Below are 27,265 nucleotides of genomic sequence, written 5' to 3'. Positions count from 1 at the left end.
TTCTTTCTTTCTTTCTTTCTTTCTTTCTTTCTTTCTTTCTTTCTTTCATATGCAAAGTACTGAGTTAGGAAATTAAAGGAAAAATATGAAGGTTCTCATATTTCACAAGCTGTCCTGTGGCAATAGGGATTTGATCTATTCTGTAGATTACCAATGGGTAAGAGAGGGGTTAAATGAGAAAAATTGCAGAAAAATATCTTAATTCTATTTATAGGAGAGCTTTCTAGGAGATCCACTTTTCCTAAGAAGGAACAAGCTGCCGTGGAGTGGGGTAGTACCGCTATCGCAAACTTTTCTGCTTGGTGAAGTATTGTAAAGAGCTCTGAGATTTTGCTTGGGTGGTTGGACTGGCTGAATTCTCAGGTCTCCCCCTGACCCTGAACTACATACTCTGCTGCCTAGGAGCTTACAGTCTGGTGGGGGATATAACATACACAGATATCCAAGTTCACCTCCTTCAGCGTTTTGAACTAAGTGTCATAAGAATTATAAGTGGAGTACACTGGAACATTGGAGAAGGGGCAGATGACATTGTTTGATGGGGACTCATGGGATAATTTATGATTTTATATTTCATGTGCCTTTATGAGGGCTTTGGGGAAACCGAGGGAACCAGTGCTTGAGTATCTCAACAGGGTCTTATTTAATTTCCGTGTAACCAGCCAAGTGTGGCAGAAACGTCTAGGATGCACAGGAAGACTGGAGAACCGGAACATGATGTTAAACTTATATACTTTTACTCCAGTTTTCTTGCTCTTCTTTTGTGTTTGTGTGATCCCTCGAACTTTTTTTTCGGGAAATTAACTCTGAGTGATATATATATATATATATATACACACATACACACACACATATATATTTTAAAGTAGAATTATTATTATTTTGGCTAATACTCTTTGCAGATTAAAATAAAATCTGGTCTCATCTGATCAACTGAGAGGAATGAAATTTGTAGATGTGTTTTTCTTTGTATTCATATATAACAAAACTTGAACAGTTTTTGCTAATGAATTTTTTAAAGTTTATTTATTTTGAGAGAGAGAGAGAGAGAGCATGAGCAGGGGGAGGGGCAGAGAAAGAGGGAGAGAGAGAGAGAATTCCAAGCAGGCTCCATGCTATCAGCACGGGGTCCAGCGCAGGGCTCGATCTCATGAACCCTCCAGATCATGACCTGAGCTGAAATCAAAAGGCAGATGCTCAACCAACTGAGCCACCCAGATGCTCCTACCAGTGAATTTATATACCATGATTTCAAGGCCAAATTAACTTTTACACCTTTGTAAAGTTGCCAAAAATTGATATGTTTCTTTTGAAAAATACTTAGAATCTGTGAAATCATCACATGGAATTTTAATGAGGTATTTTCATAGACCATTGATTAGTCACTTATTAACATGATATCTAGTACTACTTCTGCACAATGTAAATATATTAAAAATAGTCTATTAGGGAAAAGGAACAAAAGAGTGATTAGGGGCTTTACTTAATTTGGAAAATATTTTACTATTCTCAAATTTTGTTATGAACTTTTGTTACAAAAATATGGCTACACTTTAATTTATTAAAATAGGAACTATTGGGGCACCTGGGTGGCTTAGTTGGTTAAAATTCCAACATTGGCTTAGGTCACGATCCCACAGTTCGTGAGTTCAAGCCCCACATCAGGCTCTCTGCTGTCAGCACAGAGCCCGCTTCAGATCCTGTCTCCCTTTCCCTGCCCTGCCCCCACTCACACTTTCTCTGTCTCTCAAAAATAAATTAAAAAAAAAAAAAAAAGAACTATTCAGGAGCAGTTTCTATTGTTTCAACATGAGCAATGCTACAATAAATATCTTTAAATGTGTGTACTGGTGCTTTTTGTTTTTTTGAGGCTGGATTCCAATAAGTGATAATATAAGGTCAAACAGAATGTACATTTAAAATTTTCATTGATGCTGTATCAGGTTACTTCTGGAAAATATTCTGATAATTTATACTTCCTCCAGCAGTGTCAGGAAGTGGCCCTTTCCTTGGAATTGGAATGGACTGTTATCACTCTTTTAAATTTTTGCCAACATGATGGGTGAGGAATAGTATCTGACGACTTTAACTTGCCTTTCCCTGACTCATAGTAAAGGTCAGCATCTTTTCAAATTTTGTTGGGTACTTGCATTTCCTCTTTAGTGAAAGCCTGAACATAAGTATTTTCTGCTTTTAAAAAAATATTATCTCCAAAAAAATAAATGATCGCCTACCTGTCTTTGTGAAATCTATTCTGTTGGTATCCTCGCTTGCAAGGAACCTTAACTCTTTGTCGTATGTGTCGTAGATATTTTCCCCCAGTCTATGGCTTGTCTTTCAACTTTAAGCATGAGTTTTAGAATCAGAAGGATTAGGATTAGGATTTTAACGTGGTTCCATGATTTTCTAGCTGTGTGATCCTAGGTTTCTTTAGTCTCTGAGAGCCTTAGTTTCCCCTAAAATTGAGATAATAGTATGTACTCTTAAAGGGTTGCTGGGATAAGGAAACTAGCATATGTAGAGTGAGCAAATATAACTTTAATATAACACTTTCCCCCTTTCAGCCATGTAAGGAAACAAGGCTTGGGTGTCTAGGGGAGTTAATTGGTATGGAATGAAGGTTCTATGTGTAAGGCTGAATTTTCCTAGAGTGTATTAGTGTATTTTCTATTAAAAAAATTCCTTTTGGTTTCTTGCAAATCACCGTATGAATGCTTACGAATAAGGATTAGAAAGTAGTAAATAGAAATGATGGATTGTGTTGTGGTGGTAGAGTATAAATGGTCCCTCTTCCTCACCTCCTCTTTCCTAGACTCTCTCTCTCTCTTGTTTTATAATTAAGAAAAATTCCAGGGGTACCTGGTTGGCTCAGGCAGTTAAGTGTCTGACTCTTGATTTTTGGCTCAGGTCATGATCGCATGGTTCATAGGATCAAGCCCCATGTCAGGCTCTGCACGGACAGCAAGGAGTCTGCTTGGGATTCTCTCTCCCTCCCTCTCTCCCTGCCCTTCCTTGGTCACACTCTCAGTCTCTCTGTCTGTCTCTCCCTTTCTCAAAATAAATAAATCAACTTAAAAGGAAAAATTCCAGCCTTTTTTTAGCTGTTCATGGGGAACCAGGGAAGTGGTTTGTGTTTGGCTGTTCTTAGGCTGTAGTTTTAAAATGGGTCAGAGCTCATCTGGGCCAGTTGGGATAGCAGAAGTCCTCAGAATGAGACAACTCTGAGGGTAAGATGAATCTCATGGGAAGGAGCTCACTGCTTGTAAGATGGCCCTTTTCACTTGCAGATTGTCTTTGCAGAACTCTCTTGTCACCCTTTGGCAGATTCATTTCAATTAGGGAGGCTATTCCCTGACATCTGGAGTCTCAGTCCTTCTTTGCAGGACAGAGAGGTATTTCTACTTTCTGAGATGCTATGGCGTGGTGATCTGCCGTCCACCTCTTAGCCACATTGGTTACTTTAGTGTGGATTAGTTTAAAACTTTGCACAGGAGAAATTTTTATAGGTATGGGCTGAGGCACGTGGTAAGAAGTGAGAAAGATGTTATAGAATGTTACCTCTTAGTAGGAAAGACTCATTAAGACTCATATTTGGATTTCATCTTCTTTCTTGCCCTGGCCTGTGAATGGGTTCTGAAATTGAGTCCTTACCAGGATTAGACTACCTACACTCCTTCCCCACTCATTCCAGGGACATCTGTTCGTATATCTCATAGTCAGTGGTATAGCCCAGCCATTTTTTGAAAGGAAAAAAATGGCACAAAATTATGGGAATTGAGAACTTCTGGAAGGGAATTCTGCTTTGCTAACAACCCTGGGACATTATTATCACGAAGAGACTTTTCTGGGGATGTGATTCCCAAAGCACCTGATATAGCGAAAATCAGCTGTAAGTAGAAATTCACCATAAAATAATTCTATATTTATATAAACCAAGATATTAGCAAGTGTGAGGTCTTCCTTATTATCCAACCAAGAAGATTTCATGAAATCCAATGATTTCATATTCTCCCACTCCCACAAATAAAAAATGTATAGGGCCTTTTAAAGAGTTGGAAGGGAAGTGAGAAGGCCTCTATGCCAAGTGCTCACTCAGTGCAGGACCTGAAGAATAGTTTTCTTCAAAGATTTCCATTTTGGCTTTGGCTTCAGTTGGAAATCTGCTACCTGTTTCACCTTTTGGACACCCTTAATCGTTAAGTTCTTCTATAGGACTAAAATTTGCTTCCCTGTAATTTCTAGATATTCCATCTCTTGTTACAAAGAACAAAACCCAACAACAACAACAACAAAAACCCTTCCTTGATAAGCAGCTGCCCTCATCTCATATCCTTCGAAATCTTCTCTTTTTTAGATTAAACATTGCCTTGTTTAAGGAAGCACTGTAGTTTGGTAGGAAGAGACGGATGGAGAAGTGCGGACATAGGCTTCTACCTCCACCGCTTGGGGGACCAGCCTGCCGTTTTACCACTCTGGGCTGCAGTCTGTCCCTTGTAATACAAGGAAGTTGGACTTACATGCCCTTGGAGATTGCTTTCCACACTGAATGCTGGGTTCTTAACTTTTCAGCTGAGTCTTGTGCTAAATGATTCTGTTTGTCATCTTCTCTCTGCCCTCTGGTGGACACTGTCTTGGGAAGAAAAGAAAATATTAAATTGCTCGAAGAACAATATAATGGCTACCCACCCACCCCCCAAATAAAAAAAAAGCACCTACATTCACCTTGCTGTTTCCACCTATTCATTTTCCCTTTTAGTCCTCGTCTGTAAACATACATAATTAAATTTTACACGATTGTCTCATATCAAGGACACAATTTTGTACTGCTTTTTCCCCCCTCACTGAATCGTAAGCATTTTATATATTATTATGAAGATGTATATATATGTGTATATATTTCTATGAAGACATACATGTATTTAATTGATATGTAATTCACATGCCATAAAATTCATCCTTGTATACAGTTTAACGATTTTTAGTATATTCATAAGGTTGTGCAACTATCACCACTAGCTAATTTCAGACATTTTTGCCTTCCCTAAAACAAACCCCATACCCATTAGCAATCACTCTCCGCTCTCCCCTCCCCCAGCCCTTGGCAACCACTAATCTACTTTCTGTCTCTATAGATTTTCCTATCCTGGACATGTTATATAAATGGAATCATACAATGTCTCCTTTTGTGTCTGGCTTTTTTCACTTAGCATAATGTTTTCAAGATTCATCCATGTTGTAGCATGCATTATCATTCTATGTTTTTTATTTTAACTTTTCAAATAGCATATCATTATATTTTAATGCTGCATAATATTCCCCTTTTGGGGAGACATTTAGGCTATTAATGTATATATTTTTTTTGTTATAAAGAATGCTGCATCGATATCTTCATGTTTCTAATTCATCTATTCTCTTGAATTATTTCAGAATAAATTCCCATGGGTGGGATTACTGGGTCAAAGGGTATGAACATTTTTATGGCTCTTGTCAATATTGCTCTTAAATTGTGCCCAGAACTAAATGCAATTCTCAGATGTGTTCAGACAGAACGGGGTACTGTGGGGCTATTAAGTTCTCAAGGTCTGGACAATATATCATCCTTGAAATCAAGCAGTCTAAGAATTTATTAGCTTTTTTGGTTGCTCATTGAGCTTATAGCCAACGAAGGCCCTTAGATCTTTTCCTGGGTACTGCGTCTTAAAGCTATGCTTGCATCTACTCTAGGACCCAGGAGGTTTTTGAGGACTCCCTGACTTGAATTTAGTATTTCTTTGTTTTCTCTTTTCTTTACCAGTAGGTGGTCCTAACAAGCCAGCAGGAGCTTTGGGTTTATTGCAGTCTTAGCTAAGAACTGCAGATGGCGCCTTAAGGCTGTCGCAAGGGTCAAATATGTCCCTTCACATTTTTTTTTTTTTTTTTTGGGATCTGGTAGTGATACCTCCTTAGTAGGTTTATTACTAGAGTTCAGTCCTCCTCTTTTGTTGGGAAAGAGAGAGCAACTGTGAAGTTGGATCTGGGTGTTATTCAGGGCAATCTCTAAATGAAATGACATCCTAGATGTCATTTGATCTCCTGGGGGACTCTGAGGCAGTCTGTCTCATGTGAGAGCTTTGCTTGAACACACGTTTCATGCCACTGCTTTGGCTTTTGATGTTCACACCCTGAGAAGCTGATTTTCTGGTTTCTCTTCATGTTCCTTGCCATCTTTCTCTTGGTCACCGTAAAAGATTGAAATATGTTCAACTACCTGGTTTTATTCATTTGTTTTGTTAAGGTGGGTTTTAAGCAACAAAAGAGAAAAATTTATGTAGCATTCTGCTGCATGAGATTTCATTTCAATAATTTGTTGCTCAAATTTTTTAATGTTTTATTTACTTTTGAGAGAGAGAATGGGTGCACCTGCGAGTGGGGGAGGGGCAGAGAGTGAGGGAGACAGGATTCAAAGCAGGTTCTGCTCTGATAGCAGTGAGCCTGATGCGGGGCTTGAACTCACAAACTGTGAGATCATGACCTGAGCTGAAGTCGGTCGTTCAACCGACTGAGCCACGCAGGTGCCCCAATTTGTTTCTTTCTTTATTCTCATTTTTCTTTTCTTCCCAATTATTTTCCTTCTCCCCACCTGTCATCCACCCTTTCCATTAGCCCATCTGCTTATTTGCAAACTATTATAACTTTAAGTATGACCTTCAATTTTCTTGGTTTAAACCTCACTGACAAGTCTCAACAGTTCCCGGTATGGGAAAGTTGGAATCGTTTTAAATCCATTCTGTGCCATACCTTAGTCCCATTTCTGGACTGGGAAATGTTGTGGGGAACATTGATCGTCTGCTAGGCAGTGACTGACTTAGCATGAGAGTCTGGCTTTGTGAGCACCACCTGAAGGGGCATTTTTCCTAGCATCAATAGGTCATTCACCTTTCAGATGAATTAGTATAAAGAAAGGAACAGGAAGGATATGGGGGAAATATACCCATAACCACCAGTTTGGACTTGGCTTCTGTTGATACTTTCTCCTTTTCACTCCTGGGGTCCATGGCAGAGAGTGTAAATTTACTGCTTTTGGATTGGAAAGCAAATAGCTGTTCCATATGGGCACATGGTGTCATATTATTTATATTCAGTGACTGGAAACCCATGGCCTCTCAGCAGTTGACTTTTCTTGCACAGCCAAAAGGCTGATCATTTTAGACCCATCTCCCTTCCAACTCTAATTCTTTTCCATCAGTGTGTTTCCTGTTCTCATGTTCATGCCTTTGCTGATGTCACTCTTCTTTCCTATAATTCTTTTTCCTCTCTGCTAATCCAAATCTCTACTCTTCTTTTACGATCCAGCTTAAGGTTTATCCCTAAATGATACCTTCACTGATTAATTCCATCTCCAGTAATCTTTCCCCCTTGAATTCCTTCAGTATTCTTGTGAAGTTTGGACTATTCTATCAAGCATTTTCCTGCATACTGCTACATAATCATTCTCTGTCTCATGTCTGTAAGTCTTGTCTCTTTATACCAAAGCCCCTTGAGGGCAGCGACTGTCTTCTCCCCATGCAAATAACAGGATATTTAACAATGCAAACAACAGACATGTTACTTAACAATTTAAAGCCTCAGTTTTCTCATTTGTCACATGGGAATAATGATGCCTGCATCACAGGGATGTTGAGACAATCAAATGAGACCATGTGTTGAGAGCGCTTTATAAACAATAAAACATTTTGCAGAGGTTAGTCATTATTAATTTTAAAAAATGGTGACAGACTGGGATACCTGGGTGGCTCAGTCAGTTAAGCATCTGACTTCAGCTCAGGTCATGATCTCACAGTCCGTGAATTTGAGCCCTACATTGGGTTCTGCACTGACAGTGTGGAGCCTTCTTGGGATTCCCTCTCCCTCTTCCTCTCCCTCTCTCTCAAAATAAATAAATAAACTTAAAAAAATGGTGACACGCTGTATAAATGAAAGAGCATGCTGAAATTCCATTAATAAACTTATAGTAAAGCAGTATTAGTTATTGGTTGGTCTTTTTTTTTTTTTTTTCAACGTTTATTTATTTTTGGGACAGGGAGAGACAGAGCATGAACGGGGGAGGGGCAGAGAGAGAGGGAGACACAGAATCGGAAACAGGCTCTAGGCTCTGAGCCATCAGCCCAGAGCCTGACGCGGGGCTCGAACTCACGGACCGCAAGATCGTGACCTGGCTGAAGTCGGACGCTTAACCGACTGCGCCACCCAGGCGCCCCAGTTATTGGTTGGTCTTACGTATAGAAACAAAGTCACTAAAGGGCAAATTCACGGCACCTGGCTGGCTTAGTTCCTAATGGATACCACTCTTTTTTTTTTTTTTTTTTTTAATGTTTATTCATTTTTGAGACAAAGCATGAACGGGGGAGGGGCAGAGAGAGAGGGAGACACAGAGTCCGAAGCAGCTCCAGGCTCTGAGCTGTCAGCACAGAGCCCGATGCAGGGCTCAAACTCACAGAGTGTGAGATCATGACCTGAGCCGAAGTCAGAAGCTCAACCGACTGAGCCTATAGACATCTGATATACAATTGGCTATGTTATTCCTGTCTTTGTACCTCAGTTTTGTTATCTGTAAAATGGGAAATGCTGACCTAATCAAACCCATTTAATAGAACTTTAGAAAATGAGTGTTCAAAGAAACATGAATCCCATGCACAAGTCTCTCAGGGAAAAAAGCTTCCTTGGGGGAAAGTTGCATACTATATAGTACATTCATTTGATTAACAAAGCACATTACCAAATTAAATGCTCTGGGATGTAAAGAAACTAGCTTAACTTTATCTTACCCAGTGTTTCCCAAACTTATTTGCAACTGGAACAGTTTTTTCAGGTCTAGTTAGCACTCCATGATGCTAAGTTTCTAAGACACAAAGTTTGGTCTGCCCACATGAATACTCTTATTAGGTACTAGAGGTGGGGCAATCAAAGAGAAAAGTACACCTTATGAGACATTCTCTGGTGGTCTTCTTGCCTATAGTGGTTTGTAGTTTTTTTTTTTTTTTATTTTTTTATTTATTAAAAAAAATTTTTTTTTCAACTTTTTTTTTTTTTCTAATTTATTTTTGGGACAGAGAGAGACAGAGCATGAACGGGGGAGGGGCAGAGAGAGAGGGAGACACAGAATCGGAAGCAGGCTCTAGGCTCTGAGCCATCAGCCCAGAGCCTGACGCGGGGCTCGAACTCACAGACCGTGAGATTGCGACCTGGCTGAAGTTGGACGCTTAACCGACTGCGCCACCCAGGCGCCCCTGGTTTGTAATTTCAACTTTAGTTAGCAGAGACTTCTAAGAAAATCATGTTAATTACAGTCATTAATTATCAAGTCTCCAAGATAATGAGGAAAATTTTTGTTTCTCAGACTAAATTCAGCCTTTTTTTTCTAATAAAAATATGGAATCTGACAATCAATCACTTCAGATACAAAATATCAACTCAAACAAACATAAGAAAAATTTTGATTTCCAGGATCTATTTGAAAACATGTCAAATTAGGTCTTTTTAACATCTGCAAAATATATCTGTCAAGATGAAGATTATGTCATGACTTATCCTTAGTTCTAATTTTGCCACTTGATCATTAGGTAACCTGGGATAAATTAATTCCCTTAAGGCTGAACTGAGACATATGGATGTTGTTTCAAAATGATCTTTTGCAATCCTTAGCAGTCACTTTAATCATTTCAGAAATTTGGTTGTTTTTGTGTTTTCTTCAGAGTATGTCACAAGTATTATATGTCGAATTTATTACAGCATTTCTTGTCCTCCAGTACCTCCAGTATAATTTACAGATGGACTTTAAACAATTTGCAATTCTTTCCTTTTTTAAAAAGTTTGTTTTTAGACAGAGGGAGAGAGTCCCAAGCAGGCTCTGCACTGACAGCATGGAGTTTTGCAATTACTTCAAAGCAGTCGATGATCATTTTGTTTTATTATGCATACACAATAGAAAACATATATGTAAAGAATCAAGATAAAATTAATCTTTATAATTCAGGTCCCAAAGATATTTTTGAAACATTTATTCAATGTCTTTTTGGAGAGATAGAATGTGGCATGGAGAAAGGGTGAAAGTGGGCCATGAGTTACAGTACCCCTCTTGCAAACTCCACTTAGCAAGTTGTATGCTCTATGTGACCCACACTTTCAACCACACTTTAAACTACACTCAGAACTCTCTCTTAGAGATCTGTTAAATATGATATTCTTCACATTGTTAGGTTTCCAGTGATGCTTTGACAGCTCTCATAGATTGGGCCTATGCATGCTCCTTAACTCACCTCCCTTCTATATATCTACATATGGAATATCCGCATATAAAAACTGTCTCCCATTAGACCACTGGCTATCTTAGGAGAGGCATCAGATGTCTTTCCTAACACTGTGAGATTTCCAAAAGTAGACTTTATTTTCCTGCCAAAGAAACAATATTGGTTCTGCAGCAACAAGGGGCCCTATAATGAAGAGTTTTCTAGGCAACTTTTGGTAGGTGAAATCTGTCATTATGGAAGGGATCTTGGATTCTCTTGGTCAGGTACCATTCTTCAGCAGCATGAAGTTTCCCGTTAAGCAAGGTCATAGCATTCCATTTCTACTCTGTATGGGAAGGAAGGGACATTGTGGAAGAATTAGTCACTCATTCCTGTGTTCCTACAACACTTTGCACTTTTTGTTTCGACACTTTTCACATGCTATTACAGTTAATTAATAGCTTTTATCCTCCTTTACAATAGGATACTCTCCTTGGGGATAATCTTGCTTTTATTCTTCTTTGTAAGTGACCCAAAACCTAGAACAATGCTTACCACTCATTGGGTACTTATTTCAATTTAGTGAATGAAACGAAAGCAGATATTTGGAAAGTTTGCTTGTATTTGAATATTTTGAGAAAAGATGCAATAGTAAGCAACCTATGTATAATGCCCTTGCTAGCTGGGTGACCTAGTCTTTTGCTTATTTAGATCTGTAAGTGATACGATTGGATTACACCAGGCTTTATTAGCCAGGGGTCAGTGGGCTGCGGGGTATTTTTGACCCTCCAACCTCGCGCAAAGTTAAACACAAAGGACGAGATAACTTCTGGGTATCTGAGATCTGGCTGAGATCTATTACATACACTACTTCATTGCAGGTACTGCGACTGCAGTAACGAACATCTGGAAAACAAACCTGTGCCTGTGGTGTCTAGCTATACATACTCATATACAGTTCCAGGTTTGTCGCTGATGCCTGTTCAGAGTTCCTTAAGCTTTGGCCTCAAAAGCTAACAACATGGGGACAGATCCTGATTAATCTTTTCAATGCTGTCTAAATCCCCAGCCTCTGGCCGCTCCTAATCGACCACTGACCAGTTGACGGTGGGGTGAGTACTTCACACTTTCAGGACACTGGGTAGAAGGTTGCACAAATACTACAGACGATTCTGGCCCTGGGGAGGTTGGGAATCTGATCATGAAGTCAGAAGGATATTTAACAGAAAGATTCACTGGCGGCCTGACCACAGCCGCACGGAGGAATGTAGACGGCTGAGCAAACCAGAGATCCGACTCAGAAATGGGCTTGGGCAGCGTCCTGCATACGTGGTAGAGAACCTTCAAGTCCACAGGTTATCCTGCCCTCGATCCCGCACCGGCCTCTACGGACTCCCAGGAAGCTGAGCGGCCACGACGTCCGGACGTCCGGGAGTTGCCTGAGGTCAGGGACTCTGAAACGGCTTTTTGGAGTCAAACTTGAGTCGGGAAGCAGGCAAAGGAGAAGGCGCTGGAAGGCCATGGGGCGGAGTCGGGAGCAGCGAAAGGCAACGCGGCCTGAGAGCGCGCGTCCCCGCGGGAACCTAGATATTATAAAGCCCCACGCACGGTTCCTCTCGATGCGCCCGCCTTCGGCAATCTCCGGGGGAGTTTCGGCTCTTTCCGGCAGTTCCAGCTCCGGTCCTTCACTCCCAGAGCGCGCTGTTACCCCCCTCCCCACGCCGCCCGGCTCTTTGTGGGCCTGGGCTGTTCTGCACGTGGGCACGTGCTCTAGTACTACCAGTCCCCACTTTCATCTAGTTTGTTGCCGACCCACTCCTCCAATCCCTACCCTTCCTCGTTATTCCCAGTTCCCGGCGACGCCCGAGCACCCTCAACTGAGGCGCGCGACCCGGCGGGCGGTGCGAGGCGCGAGGGGCTGGGTCTCGAGAGGAGCGGTAACCCGACGGACTGGAGCCCGCCTCCCGCCCGGCGCCTCTCCACTCGCAGATCCCTGGCGCGCGGGCCGCCTCCCGCCCGGCCTTCGCGCGCCGGGTGGCTGCAAGGGCCTCGAGCTAGGCGCGTCGGGTTCGCGCCGGCGCGAGCACGCGCCTGTGCGCTGGCTGGCTGGCGCGCACGCGCCCGAGCGGGCTCCGGGGCGGGGCGAACAGCGCGAGCCCCGGCGAGGTCGGTGTGGATCCGCTGGCACTCCGGCCCCCAGCCGCGGCTGAGAACCCCAGCCCGCCGCCCGGCCGAAGCCGGGAAAGGGGCGGTGGGGGCGGGGCGGCGTCCGGCTCTGGGAGAGCTGGGGGAGGAGCGAGGCGGCGACGGCGGCCGCTCTAGAAGAGGAGGAGAAGGAGGCGGAGGAGCTCCTTTCCTTTTCTCAGACCTCGGAGCGCCCGGGACGCAGAGCCCGGAACTGGGGAGGGGACGCGGCGTCTGCGGGGTCCCCGGGTAGGTGAGGCTGAGGGTGCTGGGTGGAGGGGTTGGTGGGGTGTAAAGGGGGGCACAGAAGTGCAGAGAGCGGGCTCGAGGGAGGTCACGGCGGAGGGGGTGGTTGTTGGGGGTTGGGGTATGGACAGGAGGGGGACGTGAGCCCTTTGGGACCCGGAGTGCCCAGACGGTGAAAGCCTTCTGGGGTCAGTGGGGCAGGCCGAAGCACACGGGTCCGAGTTGGGGGGTTTCCAGAGCACAGGCCAGGGAAACAATGGAGTAAGGGGGGACTCTGGTGTGAGCGTGTGTGGGGTATTGGATTTTAAGAAACAACGAGGGATCGAAAAGAATGAAAGAATGGGTCGTTTGGGTTGAGAAGTACAATGAATTGGGAATGCGGTGGGTATGCGTAAGGTCATCTGCGTGGGTGTCCGAGGTCCTCAGGATTTGGGGGCAAAGTGGGATTTGAAAAAAGATAGAAAGGAATGGGGGGGGGCGGAATGGAAAATAAGGCAAAGGGTGGCAGAGAAATAAAATAGATGTGGTTTGGGCTTGATTTAAAGTGGAAGGGTAGATCTTGTTTGAGAGTACAGGGTAGGTGGACTAGAGTGGCATCTTTCTCCTAATTCATCCAGGATGATTGAGTTCTTTTGGAAGGTGGGTCTTTCTCAGGCATGTCCCTCTGCTGAGTACAAGCTATTCTTTTAATAATTTGGTTATTTATGGTCCATTTCATCGATGAACCATCCCTGTAATATTTATTTCTCTTATGTTCATCAGGTTACTGTGTGTAATTTACCTGTGGTTAATGAAGCAGAGGAGAACATATCACCAAAAATAAGCATCTTGCTTTGAATTAGGTCAGTGATAATGCAGAGTTCAGGGTGTTTGGGGGAAAGAGAACCAAGAGTTTGTTTTAATTTAGACCCAAAGGTGATGAATAGCATTCATAAAATCGAAGTTATCTATACTTTGTTAGAATTGCAGTTTCTCACTGAGAAATATTCATATACCATCTGCTACTGGATTTATGCTCTTGGGAGAGTTTGGGTTCTGCCTCAAGAAATTCTTGATGCTGATTTCAAATTATCAGGCTGCCTTTTACCTTCCAGTTTGAATTAAGGTGATTTGAAAATACTGTGGGAAAGTATTTCTGGGTCATAATCTTGGCATTTCCTTAATACTTGGATTTCCAGACCAAATATTGAATGGTTCTAGATACAAGATTGCCGATTTTGAAATTGTATTACCATTATGTGTTCATAAATAGTTGATGTTAATCTTTTTATTTGTTGGGTATTAAGTTTTGCTGACTCACCTAAGATTTCTGGGAATTTATCCATTTATATTTCTCAGCTAGGTCTTGGATAGTAGCATTAGACTAGTTTATAAAGGTCCAAAATAATGACCTCAGTTGTCACTTTTCTTATATCTTACAAAAACTGAATAAAGCAAGGAGTGTCTTCATTAGTGATAATGTGGCTTTTTATTGGCCTCTTACAGTAGATGAGGCAAGGTGCTAAGTTTGTTTTGCATGCATTATCTCATTTAATTGAATTCTCACAGTTATTTCCTGTGTTGTAATTAAGAGGTTAAATAACTTGCTATGGTCACAGAGGTAGTAAATAAAGCTGCATTCACACTGGGCTCTGTTGGATGCCTTCTTTAGATCTTTGCTGTCTGGTTCTACTTGCCTGTCTTCCTCCTCCTAATCTTGGTTGCAGTACAAGCAGCATGAATTGGTTGAATCTTGGGTTTGATATGATAATGGTGATTTAGATGAAGATTGGGTTAGTGGGCTATATCTGTAGACTTTATAAGTGCTTATTGCTCTTGTGAATTAACAAGTCTTCTGGGGTCCTGTTAAAGCTAATCTTGCTAAGGGTTTGACCTGTGAACAGGCTTATTATTTTGTTTAGTCTAGTGTACTGCTGAAGTACTGTGCCTAGGTGGCGCTCTTCCTTGTAGACGTCAACACAACCAGTTGTGGAGGCAGAACCAATTAACTTTGGAAAACAATTGAAAATTGTGGAGAGCTCAAGTGCCCTCCCAAGCACCTGTTGAGTCCACAGTTGGTACTGGCATTATCTCTAAATATAGACAGGATCCTCTTAGAAACCAGGAGTGAAACAAGTAGAACTGAGAGAAACAGCTGGGTCCTGAGGGAGGAGCCATAGGTTGCTGGCCAAAAACATCAGCATAGCCCCTGGGGACTGATCCAGGAGTGGCAAAGGGCTACAGATACTAGTGAATGGCAGGAGGGGAGGGTTGAACATATATGTATTCTTGGCACTGAACTCAGTGTTTTATGTATATTACTTCATAAGATCTTCAAACAACCCTTATAAGGCAGATGTAAACATTATCCCTGTTTTTGAGATGAGGCTCAGAAGGGTTAGTGTACAAAGTCACTTAATAAAAGCAGTAAAGGAAGTTATTATTATCATCATCATCATCATTGCTGCTTCCTGTTTCCTATTGTAGTGGTTCCAAAATTAAACTTGGGAATTAAAGTCACTCTTTAGGATCTGCTGTGCTTCTTGTTAAGAGTGCAACTGATTATTTCAGTCTTGTTACTTCCACTGGAGACTAGAAGGAAGAGGTTGATTTTTTTCTGATTTAATTGTTGGGAAGGAGAGCCCACTCATTATTTAGTAAACGATCTACTGTAGAATATAATTCAGCTTCCTCAGCTGCTTAGTGTAAATCTGTAGCAACATGAAAATGGTGTGTCCATCCCTCCTATTCCGAGGTCTTGACTTTCAGGTAAGTTATCTAGGCTGTGGAGGATGACAGGGAAGCATGCTTGTTACAGACTCTTACCACTTTTCTTGATGTTTTTGACACAAAACTGTGACCATCATTCTTGCTCAGTTACTTTAAAAAGTTGTGGTAAAATATGGATTATGTAAGATTTACACTTAAACCATTTAAAGTGTATGGGTCAGTGGCATAAAGTACACTTACATTGTTATGCAGCCGTCACAACCATCCATCTTCAGAATATTTTCATCTTCCCAAACTGAAACTTTGTACCTATCAAACAACTCCCATTCCTCTCTCCCCTCAGCCATTCCCCTTTCTGTCTCTATGAATAGGACTACTCTAGGGGTCTCATACAAGTGGAAATAGTAGAATAATAGTGTTTGTCCATCTATGTCTGGCTTATTTCACTCAGCATGATGTCTTCAAGTTTCATCAACGTTTGAGCTTGTGTCAGAATTTCATGCCTTTTTAGGACTGAATAATATTCCATTGTATGTGTGTACCACATTTTGTTTATCCGTTTAGACACTTAGGTCATTTCCACCTTTTGGCTATTACAAAAAGTGCCGCTAGGAACATTAGTGTGCAAGTATCTGTTCCAGTCCTTGCTTTCAGTTCTTTTGGGTATATGCTAGAAGTGGGATTTCTGGGTCGTATGGTAATTCTCTGTTTCATTTTTTGAGGAAGTGTTATTATTTTAAAAATTTTTTTTCAACGTTTATTTATTTTTGGGACAGAGAGAGACAGAGCATGAACGGGGGAGGGGCAGAGAGAGAGGGAGACACAGAATCGGAAACAGGCTCCAGGCTCTGAGCCATCAGCCCAGAGCCCGACGCGGGGCTCGAACTCATGGACCGCGAGATCGTGACCTGGTTGAAGTCGGACGCTTAACCGACTGCGGCACCCAGGCGCCCCCAGGAAGTGTTATTACTTTTAAGTGGGATTTTATTTGTGTTCACCCGAAGGTAGCACTTGGCCTTATGTTTGAAGGATGATGTTTTCTCTATTGACTTTTTCTATACTGTTTGTGGGACACTTGTACTGGAAATGATTCAAAAGGAAATGATTTACCTAGTTGTCACGGCTCTCTCTTAGCTTCTGCCTATTTATGTTTATGTATCATGACATCTGGCAAGCACATTCAAATACATTTCAACTTAGCAATAAAAGTACTTTTGAAAATCTTTCAGACAGTTCAGCTGATGAGGAAAATGGGAATATCTGTTGTAAAGTGTGAAATATATCCAATGTGGAAGGAACCATTTGTTATATATATATAGATCTTTCCAGTCATACCTGTAAATGTAGATAATCGCTTAAAAACATTATCTGTGGGGCGTGTGGGTGGCTCAGTCAGTTAAGCATCCTACTCTTGATTTTGGCTCAAGTCATCTCTCAGTGAGATTGAGCCCCGTGCTGTTAGCATGGAGCCTGCCTGGGATTCTCACTCTTCCTCTCTCTCTGCCCTTCCCCCATATTCTCGCTCTCAAAATAAATAAATAAACTTAAAAAATGTTTAAAAAACCCATTATCTATACGTGTGTTTGAAAAATGGGTCAGTAGTATAGAGCATTTTCAGTTCTCTTCGCTGCCTTTGAAATCCAGGGTGCTTTTTTCATCTAAAGATGTTTTACATGCTGCTGGTTACTGTTTAACTTGTTCATCCCTTCATTCATTGAAAAAAGTTTGAGTGCCTGCTATATGCTTTAAATATTTCAAGAAGGTAGCTGTAATGTAGGAAGTAAAATTGGCTCAAGTCATTTTTTTTCTCCATCTCTCTCTCTCTCTCTCTCTCTCTCTCTCTCTCTTTGAGTTCTCACATAGTACCAAATATAGTTGAAAAAGCTGCAGACTGATAGTGAACTCTCTCTTAGGGATGGGTCTAGCCTCCCATTTCATTTTTTCTAAATGTCACAAGGGGGTTAATTATCCCTGCATCTTGCTTCTTGAGATTATTGTTTACAAAGGGACTTTAGGCTCCTATGCCATTTTCTGGGAGCTTCACAAAAGAGCCCACACTTACTTAGAAGTGGTCTGTTGTGGGGCACCCGGGTGGCTCAGTTGGTTAAGTGTCTGACTTCGGCCAGGTCATGATCTTGAGTTCGAGCCCTGCGACGGGCTCTGTGCTGACAGTTCAGAGCATGGAGCCTGCTTCAGATTCTGTGTCTCCCTCTCTCTCTGCCCCTCCCCCCCCTCAAAAAAATGAATAAACATAAAAAAAAATTAAAAAAATAAAAAGAAGCGGTCTGTTGGTTCTGAAATACAGTTGACCCTTGAACAATGTAGGAGGAGTTAGGGGCACTGACCCCTGTGCAGTGGAAAATTTGTATATAACTTTGGACTTCCCAGACACTTAACTATGTATTATATATTGTATTCTTATGGTAAAGTAGCTAGAGAAAAGAAAATATTAAGACCATAAGGAAGAAAAAATATTCTTTCAGTACTGTACTGTATCAAAAAAAATCCATGTATAAGTGGACACATGTAGTTCAAACCTGTGTTGTTCAAGGGTCACCTGTATTTCTAAAAATTTAAAGTTGTTGGGGCGCCTGGGTGGCGCAGTCGGTTAAGCATCTGACTTCAGCCAGGTCACGATCTCGCGGTCCATGAGTTCGAGCCCCGCGTCAGGCTCTGGGCTGATGGCTCAGAGCCTGGAGCCTGTTTCAGATTCTGTGTCTCCCTCTCTCTCTGCTCCTCCCCTGTTCATGCTCTGTCTCTCTCTGTCCAAAATAAATAAATAAATAAATAAACGTTGAAAAAAAAATAAAGTTGTAAACACCTTATCTTTAGGTTACTGGATATTAAGATTTGGTTAGAAGCCAGCATTTTGTTCGCCATGTTCAAATCTACCGTGGTGGTACACAGATTCTGCAGGATTTGAGGATATAGCCATTAGCTTAAAGGCAACTTCTACAGTCATTGTCCTATGACTAATTTGTGGCTAGGGGTTACATTGTGATTCTTACTAGTTCAAACCCTACGTAACAACCTTGGATTGCTGATAAGAAGGAGCATTTTTTTTTTATATGAATTAATTAGCAAAATAACATGATTACTAGTGTGGAATGTGTGTGTGTTCTTTAAAATTGGCTAAAGGATATTGGGCCTGAGGAGAAGGAAATTTGTGATGAGGACATTTTATAATTTATTTGGGGAGTAAATAGAGAATCTCAATCAGGCTCTGCACTATCAGTGTGGAGCCCAGTGCAGGGCTCGAACCACAAACCATGAGACTATGACCTGAACCAAAGTCAGGAGTCAGATGCCCAACTGACCGAGCCACCCAGGCACCCCCGTTATATGATTTAGAGGAGTCATGGTAGGTAAGTGAAGATGCTGCCCAATGATATTACTTCCCGTTGCCTGTAAAAGACTAGAAAGACCAATGTGTACAAGTTGCAGTCTTGAGGATCCTCTCTTGGGTACATGTGATATGTCCAGGAGTAAATTATTTGCTGTTGTTTCAAGGCTGCCATCAGTAGTAGAGCAATACTTGTCTTTAAATTACCCATTTTGTCTCTGATTACATGTCAGTGTGGTCAGCCCATTGCTGGCCCTTCCTGGTTATCTTCTGTTACGTTGATTTGAAATGTGCATTAATGTGTCGTGGTAGTGACTCTTCTGCTTATTTTGTTTGGTCATCCTCTTGGTCGTTAGAGTAAATTGCCTTCATTGCCTACCTGCATATCCTGCACACACCTTCAGTATAAGCATCTCATCATGAGAAGCTCCCTCACATTTGATGAAAACAGTCAAATACATCTATAAGTAAGATGAAATTGCAGGAAACTAAAGTATTGTACTTGAATGGCAGACGATACAGAACCACCACAGACTAAATTAGCCATAGCTTAGATGCAAGCTTGATGTTTTGTTGAATCTTACTGGTCAGTACACACTAGGTTTCTTGAGATGGTTATCTAATTCCTGGTTGACAGTGCTGTAAACAAGGCTTAGTTGGGTAATCTTTTTCATCTCTGTCACTACACAAATGTTGTATTTTATGTTGGTTTTTAAAAAGTTGATATTTGACGTTTGTCATTGTCTGCCTGCCCATTATGTTATGATCCTGTAAGTTAGACTACGAGATATTATTGTGTGATGTGACTGTAATATGGGAGCATAGGAAACAGCGCAACATTAGTGGTTACTAAATCTGTTTAGGCATCTAACCTGAAGTGGTAGAAAAAGCTCCTAAAATGGAGTGTATTTGGTATCTTCATGCTGATTACTTGTTGCCTGAAATCTTAACATTTAAGTAAGATTAGAATTATGTTCAGTTTTTATGTGATTACATTTTTGATTTGGCAGTAAAGCTGAGAACAAATGATCCTTTCACACTCTACTGGCTAATTATTTCTGTTATGAAATAGCCCCAAGCATATTATTTTAAAAAATATTTTTATTTATTTTTTGAGAGAGAGAGTAGAGTGTAAGTAGGGGAGGGGCAGAGAGAGAGGGACAGAGGATCTGAAGCAGGCTCTGTGCTGACAGGCTGACAGCAGAGAGCCTGATGTGGGGCTTGAACTCATGAACCGTGAGATCATGACCTAAGCCAAAGTCAGACACTCAGCCCACTGAGCCACCCAGGTGCCCCAGCCTCAAGTATATTATTAAACTTCTTGGCAACTTTAGTTTTTGATGCCTGAAATGTGGATCTACTGAGTGGTGTTAGTTATAATCTAATCAGGCTAATACTGATAATCATAATCAGTATTATAATCAGGCTAATACTGATAATATATTTATAATATTTCTGTGCTGTATTATTTTTCTTCTAATTTTTTTATTAAAATCGGGAAGCTGTTAGAGTACAAACCTCTTGTATCACATAGAAGTTGCTAATATATTGGATTATAGATAGCTGGGCATAAAATTATATTTTGGGGGAGAGGGGCTTCATTCTGTCAACATCAAAAAAAGAAATCACAAGTCTGGTGTGCAAATCCACTTTGAATCTCTGTTCCTGTACCTACTGCTTCTGTGGACTTGGTCATCTTTTAATTTCTCTGAGCCTGTGTTTCTGAATTTGCAAAATTGGTGAAGTAGTGATTCCTACCACAGAGTTGTCATGACTATTAAATTTTTTTTAGGTGAAATTCACATAACATAAAATTAACCTTGTAAAGTGTACAGCTCAGTGGTATTTAGTAGATTCACAGTTTTGTACAACCATCACTCTATCTAGTTCCAGAACTTTTACATCACCCCCAAAGGAGATCTCATACCCATTAAGCAGTCACTCTTCATTCTCCCCTTGATATATCTATTGGTAACCACCAATTGGCTTTCTGTCTCTATGAATTTACCTATTCTGGGTATTTCAAATAAGTGGAATACTGTAATATATGACCTTTTGTGTTTGACTTCTTTTACTTAGCATGATGTTTTTGAGTTTTATCCATGTTGTAGCATGTATCAGTACTTCGCTCCTTTTTATAGCTGAATACAGTTCCATTGTATGGATGTATCATGTTTTGTTTATCCTTTTTTTTAAAAATTTTTTTTAACGTTTTATTTATTTTTGAGACAGAGAGAGACAGAGCATGAACGGGGGAGGGGCAGAGAGAGAGGGAGACACAGAATCGGAAGCAGGCTCCAGGCTCTGAGCCATCAGCCCAGAGCCTGATGCGGGGCTCGAACTCATGGACCGCGAGATCGTGACCTGAGCTGAAGTCGGATGCTTAACCGACTGAGCCACCCAGGCGCCCCTGTTTTGTTTATCCTTTTATCTGTTGATGGACAGTTGTGTCATTCTCACTTTTTGGCTGTTGTGAATAATGCTGTTATGAACATCCATATACCAGTGTTTGCATATCTGTCTTCAGTTGTTTTGGGTTTGTAATGGAGAATGGAATTGCTGGGTCACAGAGAATTTTTATGATTAACTTTTTGAGGAACTGCCATACAGGCCCAACTTTTTGAGGTACAGCCCAGTGGCTGCACCATTTTACATTCCTAGCAGCAATGTTTGAGGGATCCAGTTCTCTGCATCTTTGTCAACAGTTGCAATCTTCCTTTCTTTCTTTTTTTCCTTTCTTTTCTTTTCTTTTCTTTTCTTTTTTTTATCGTAGCCATCTTAGCTGTGAAAGGATACCTTATTATGAATTTTATTTGAATTTCCTTAGTGACTACTGATGTTGAACATCCTTTCATTTGCTTGTTGATCATTTGTGTATCTTTTGGAGAACTGTCTGTTAAGTTCTTTGCCCCGTTTTTCATTGGATTGTCTTTTTATTGAGTTCTGATCATTGAATTTTAATGGGCATGAAACAGTTCAGTGAGTGCACATAGTATTCACCTCAGTAAATATTTTTAGCTAATAATATAGTTACAAGTATTTTTGCTACTTGGGGCCTTAATTGGAAGGGGACTTTGCCTAGCTTTTGCAATAGGACTGCAGAGGCAACAAAACCTTTGTTGTCAATAAAGTTTTGACTATGTCAGTGTCGATACTTTTAATTGATGTCCCCAAATTAAGATTAGAAACACTTATGTAAAAATCAGTTTGTCTTTGGCAAGAATCAGAATATCATCAATGTTTAATTTATTCCTAAGAACTATAAAGTAGTAGTGCCATTTAGTTATATCTGGGATTTAGATCATCTTTCTTCATTCTTCCCTATTATGAGACATTTGTTGTAAATGCTGCAATCAAAACTTTTTGAAAACTGGGTCAGGGAAACCTTCTTTTTATATTTACTGGTATGGGTTTCCCCAGGTATCTGAAAGTAGAGCTATGAAACTTTTTGTAAGTCTAAATGGCATAAAGTGAAGAAATGTTTACCATTAATTTATATGGACAATTTTTTGAGCATTCCCAGACCCAAAAAATAACCTCTTAGGCTTTTCTGCTACCTTAGGACACGTCTTGCTATTGGATGCACAAAATAAATTGAGATAAAGCACAGATGCTCACAGTCACAGTTCAAAGCTGTGGCAACTTTGATGTTGAGATGCTGAGTGTAGTTCCCAGGGAGGGAGCTTGGGGGCACCACTCAGTGTGTGGGGTGTGCGCAGCTTCTATAAGAGCTTGCTGCAAAATAAATACTGAAAGCTATTTTCGCTTTTTGCCTTTTTTAGAAGTTTATTTATTTAAGTAATCTCTGCACCACCCAATGTGGGGCTCGAGCTCATGACCCCTGAGATCAAGAGTTGCATGCTCTTTTGACTGAGCCAGCCAGGTGCCCCTTGCCTTTTTTGTGAAAGTGAAAATCCTCTTTGGATTTCCTTCAGTTAGTGGAAACAGGTACTAATGTAGATCTTTTGTAAAAGTGAAGTGGTGTAAGGTGAACTTTTGGAAAGCAAGGGATACCTGTATGTGGTTGATGTATTATCATTATTTTTGTGTTTATTGTAACATGGCTTTATGGGCTGGTCAAAAGAAGATAGGTGAGAATAGGAGATCAAAGTAATTAGTTTAGAATTACCCTCCTCCAGGATTGTACCATCTTGAACTGATGAATATACTCTGACAGGTTTGGAGTATTTCATTTCACTGTGTCATGATTTGGAGAGGGGCAGTAGTTTTAAGCAGAATATACTGAAAGCTGTCTGCAAGTCTAAATTTGGTTATTTTCTTGGGAAAGGTAACAAAGGGAAGTGTAGGCTTTCAGGGACTGGTGATTATTCAGATCCCTCCTAAGTCACTCTCCCCCTGTACTCCCAAGCTTTATGTTCTATATGCTTCAGCTCTGAACCCTCCTGCCTTTTGTGATGTTTCTGTGCCTTTGCCCATTCCATAAACTCTGCCTGGAATGCCTTCTAAATCCATTGGTGACTCTCCTTCCTGCAGTCTCTCAGGCAGACTAAACACCCCTCCTTTTGAGCTTTGAAATCTGTTACATACTTTCATAATAGCACTTGTCATAGTGTACTTTAAAAAATGCACATGAAAATTTTAAAGCTTTGTTAAATTTTAAACAAAATTAAACAGTACAGAAGTAAAACAAGCGTAGGGAAGGGGCAGACACACACACACACACACACACACACACACACACACACACACATACACAGAGAGAGAGAGAGAGAGAGAGAGAGAGAGATATTCCCAAGCAGGCTCTGCACTGTCAGCTTGGAGCCCCACATGGGTCTCAAACTCAGGAACCGCAAGATCATGCCCTAAGCTGAAATTAAGAGTCAGACGCTTAACTGACTGAGCCACCCAGGCACCCCTGTAACTTACTCTTCTTAATATATCTTGGAGATTTTTTTTCACATTGTTATGTGCAGATCTATTTTATTCTTCATGGTGTTTATTCCATAATATGCATATGCCATTTTATGTAATCATTTCTCAATTGATGGATATATATACGTGTTATGTGTGTGTATATGTATGTGTATCCCTTGCAATTTTCTAACAATGCTTCAGTGAACACTTTCTTATAAAATTCTTTTTGGACCTATGTGAGTGTTTCTCTGGATTGCTAGAAGTGAAATGCTGGGTAAAAGGGTATAAAAGGGTATATTCTTCTAAAAGTTCTGGTGAATTATGCCAACTGCTTTAAAAAAAAAAACCTTTTTAGTTTGAAATAATTTTAGGTTTGCAGAAGAGTAAAGATAGTACAGAGAGTTCCCATATACTCTTCCCCCAGCTTTCCCTAATGTTAACATCTTTCATAACCACAGTACATTTATCAACGCTAAGAAATTAACATTGGTACAATAGTATTAAATTATATAACTATTTGGATCTCCCCAGTTTTTCCACTAATGTCCTAAAAAGTTCCAGGATCCAACCCAAGATCCCGTGTTACAGTTAGCCAGTGTGTGTCTTTAGAGTCTTGCAATCTGTGACAGTTTCTGTTTTTTTCTTGTCTTTTTCACTGTCTTGACTCTTTGAAGAGTACTGGTCAGATATTTTTTAGAACATCCCTAAATATAGGTTTGTCTGATTTTTTTTTTTTTTAAGTTTACTTATTTATTTTGAGAGAGAGAGGGAGAGAGAGAGAATCCCAAGCAGGCTCTGCACCAGCAACACAGAGCCTGACAAGGGGCATGAACTGTAAGATCATGACCTGAGCAGAAATCAAGAGCTATATGCTTAACTGACTGAGCCACTCAGGCACCCCTAAGTTTATTTACTTATTTTTAAGAAGGGGGAGGGGCAGAGAGAGAGAATCCCAAGCAGGCTCTGTGGCTCGATCTCATGAACCATGAAATCATGACCTGAACCGCAGTCAAGAGTCAGACACTCAACAGAGTGGAGCCTGGAGCCTGCTTCAGATTCTGTGTCGTCTTCTCTCTCTGACTCTCCCCCATTCATGCTATGTCTCTCTCTGTCTCAAAAATAAATAAAACATTAAAAAAAAAAAAAGTTCCACCTATTAATTTTAGCATTCCTATACCAGTTATTATTGTGGCATTCTAATGGTTATTTTCTATTTCTCTCATTATTCCTACATTTATTAATTAGAAATTTTCTGTAAGGAGACTTGTACTTTATTCCCCATTTATTTATTTAATTTATTTGCATCATTATGGACTCATGGAATTTATTCTTTGGATTATAGCATTTTTTACTTTTTCGCTCACTAAATTACTTTCAGTTTTTTTCATGTCTATTTTTGAGGGAGAGAGAGAGAGAGAGAGAGACAATGCACGTGGGGGAGTGGCAGAGAGAAAGGGAGACTATGGGCTCCAGACTCTGAGCTGTCAGCACAGAGCTTGATGTGGAGCTCCAACTCACAAACTGTGAGATCATGACCTGAGCTGAAGTCAGACGCTTAACTGAGCCACCCAGGTGTCCCTGCTCACTAAATTACTTTAAAATAAGAGTTTCCAGTTTATATTCCCACCAAAAGTAGATAATGAGCTTATGCACATACACCATTGGCTGTTACCTGATGAATTAAAGCATTTTTTCCCCTGATTAAACATAAGGCTGAATATGTTGTATATCTTCATTGACTATATTTCTTTTTTTAAACAATTTTTAGAATGTTTATTTATTTTGAGAGCGAGAGAGACAGCGGGGGGAGGAACAGAAAGAGAGAGGGAGAGAGAGAGAATCCGAAGTAGGCTCTGCACTGTCAGTGCAGAGCCCAACGTGGGGCTTGAACCCACAAACTGTGAGATCATGACCAGAGCCAAAACCAAGAGTCTGACACTGAACTGACTGAGCCACCCGGGTGTCCCCATTGACTATATTTCTTTGTCAATTGCCTTTTTATATACTTTGTCCATTTTTAAATTGTTTTTCTTTTGTTTTATGGAAGTTTTTTACACTGGGTATTAATCCTCTGTAAAATATATATATTTTTTCCTTTTGGGAAGAAAATGTTTTCCTTCTCTTCTTCTTTAAATTACAAAAGTAATATGCCTGTTGTAAAACATGTAAAGTGAACAGCAAAAGTCTCTTCGCTGCCTCTTCAGTCTCATTCCCCATACATATTACCTTTTTTACCTCACAGGCTAACAGTTTGGTATTTTTCCTTCCAGAATTTTTTCTGTAGAGCAGAAACATATATGTATCTGCTGTGTGTATGTGCAAGTATGTATGTACATATAAAAGCATACACTTTTGATAAAAATGGAATCATAGAATATTCTTCAGTTTTGCTTTTATCACAGATTTAACAAATTATAGAATCTTAATGTGTTGAAATGTATGTCTCATTCTTTCTCTCACTAGATTGATTACAGGCTCCTTTGTACAGAGACTGTGATTCTTCCCACCCTAAAGGTATTCTTTTTCTCCCATCCAAGTACTAACCAGGCCCGACCCTGCTTAGCTTCCGAGATCAGACGAGATCGGGCGCGTTCAGGGTGGTATGGCCGTAGACAAAGGTATTCTTTTTCTGTGTAGATGACATCATCATTTATCCATTTGCTCATGCCAGAGACATTTCATTTCTTTAACAAAATTTTATTGAGTGTCTACTCTCTGATACACAAGAGTGAATTAAGCTTAAAAATCCTTGCCTGCGTGTAGCTTATATATTAGTAGGGGAAGGCAGATGTTAAGCAAAGAAGTAGAATGTTTAGTATTTCAGTTGTTGATGATTGGTATTAAAAAAAACCCACCCAAATAAAAAACAAGGAAGGAGATAGGGACACTTTATGAACATGTGACTATGTGTGTTTGTGTGTGTGTGTGTGTGAGAGAGAGAGAGACAGACAGACAGACAGACACTGAAGGGTGGTTAGGGAGGGCCTTGTTGAGAAAGTAATATTTGAGCAAAGACTTAGAAGTCATCTTTGATTTTCTCTTCCTCGTACCTTACATCAGATCTGTATCCAAATCTTACTGATTTCATCTTCAAAATATATCTCAGACCTGTCCATCAAGTAGGTGGATTGATTTGGTGGTAGATGTTTGTGGAAGTTTTCTTCTGATTGTTTTAATATTCTCAATGAATTGGGAATCAAGTACTCAGCTGAGAGGATATGGAGGAAATGATGGAGGTTTGTGGAGGGGGGAAGGTGTGAAATGTTCAGGCGAGTGGGAGAATGGCCGGCCACAGCAGGGAAATAGTGTAAGATTTTCAGGTGGCAGTAAGGGCCCCTTGAGGTTTGTGGTCGTGAATTTAAAATGAGATTAGTCAGTATGTTTTTGTTCTTGCAGCCACATTGAGCTGCAGGGGTTTATGTTTGGAGTGAATTTAACCAGGGATGGGTTTTTATCAAGATAGTGGAATAAAACATGAGAGGGTCAAGGGAATAGAGCATAGGTGCAAGGGGGTGGTTATGATAATATACTGGTTTAAATTACAGAATTTTTTTTTTTTTAATTTTTTTTTCAACGTTTATTTATTTTTGGGACAGAGAGAGACAGAGCATGAACGGGGGAGGGGCAGAGAGAGAGGGAGACA

General features: G+C 40.6%; 1 protein-coding gene across 2 annotated transcripts in view; it reads left to right on the top strand.

Moving 5' to 3' along the window:
* The first annotated feature begins 12,607 nt into the window (after positions 1–12,607).
* The window catches only part of SPATS2 (spermatogenesis associated serine rich 2), a 150,642-nt gene continuing 135,984 nt past the window's right edge, over positions 12,608–27,265 (top strand). Inside the window, exons 1-2 of one of the 2 annotated variants that reach the window (XM_040488243.1) lie at positions 12,608–12,698; positions 13,458–13,537. The gene's annotated coding sequence lies outside the window, so the exon portion shown is untranslated. The remainder of the gene's footprint in view (positions 12,699–13,457; positions 13,538–27,265) is intronic. The other variant, XM_040488242.1, reaches the window with a different exon arrangement.

Source organism: Herpailurus yagouaroundi, unplaced genomic scaffold, assembly GCF_014898765.1.
Source record: "Herpailurus yagouaroundi ecotype Mexico unplaced genomic scaffold, PumYag 166, whole genome shotgun sequence".
NCBI classification, from domain to species: domain Eukaryota; kingdom Metazoa; phylum Chordata; class Mammalia; order Carnivora; family Felidae; genus Herpailurus; species Herpailurus yagouaroundi.
The sequence above is the reverse complement of the archived record's forward strand: the minus strand, read 5'-3'. Positions and strand labels throughout refer to the sequence as shown.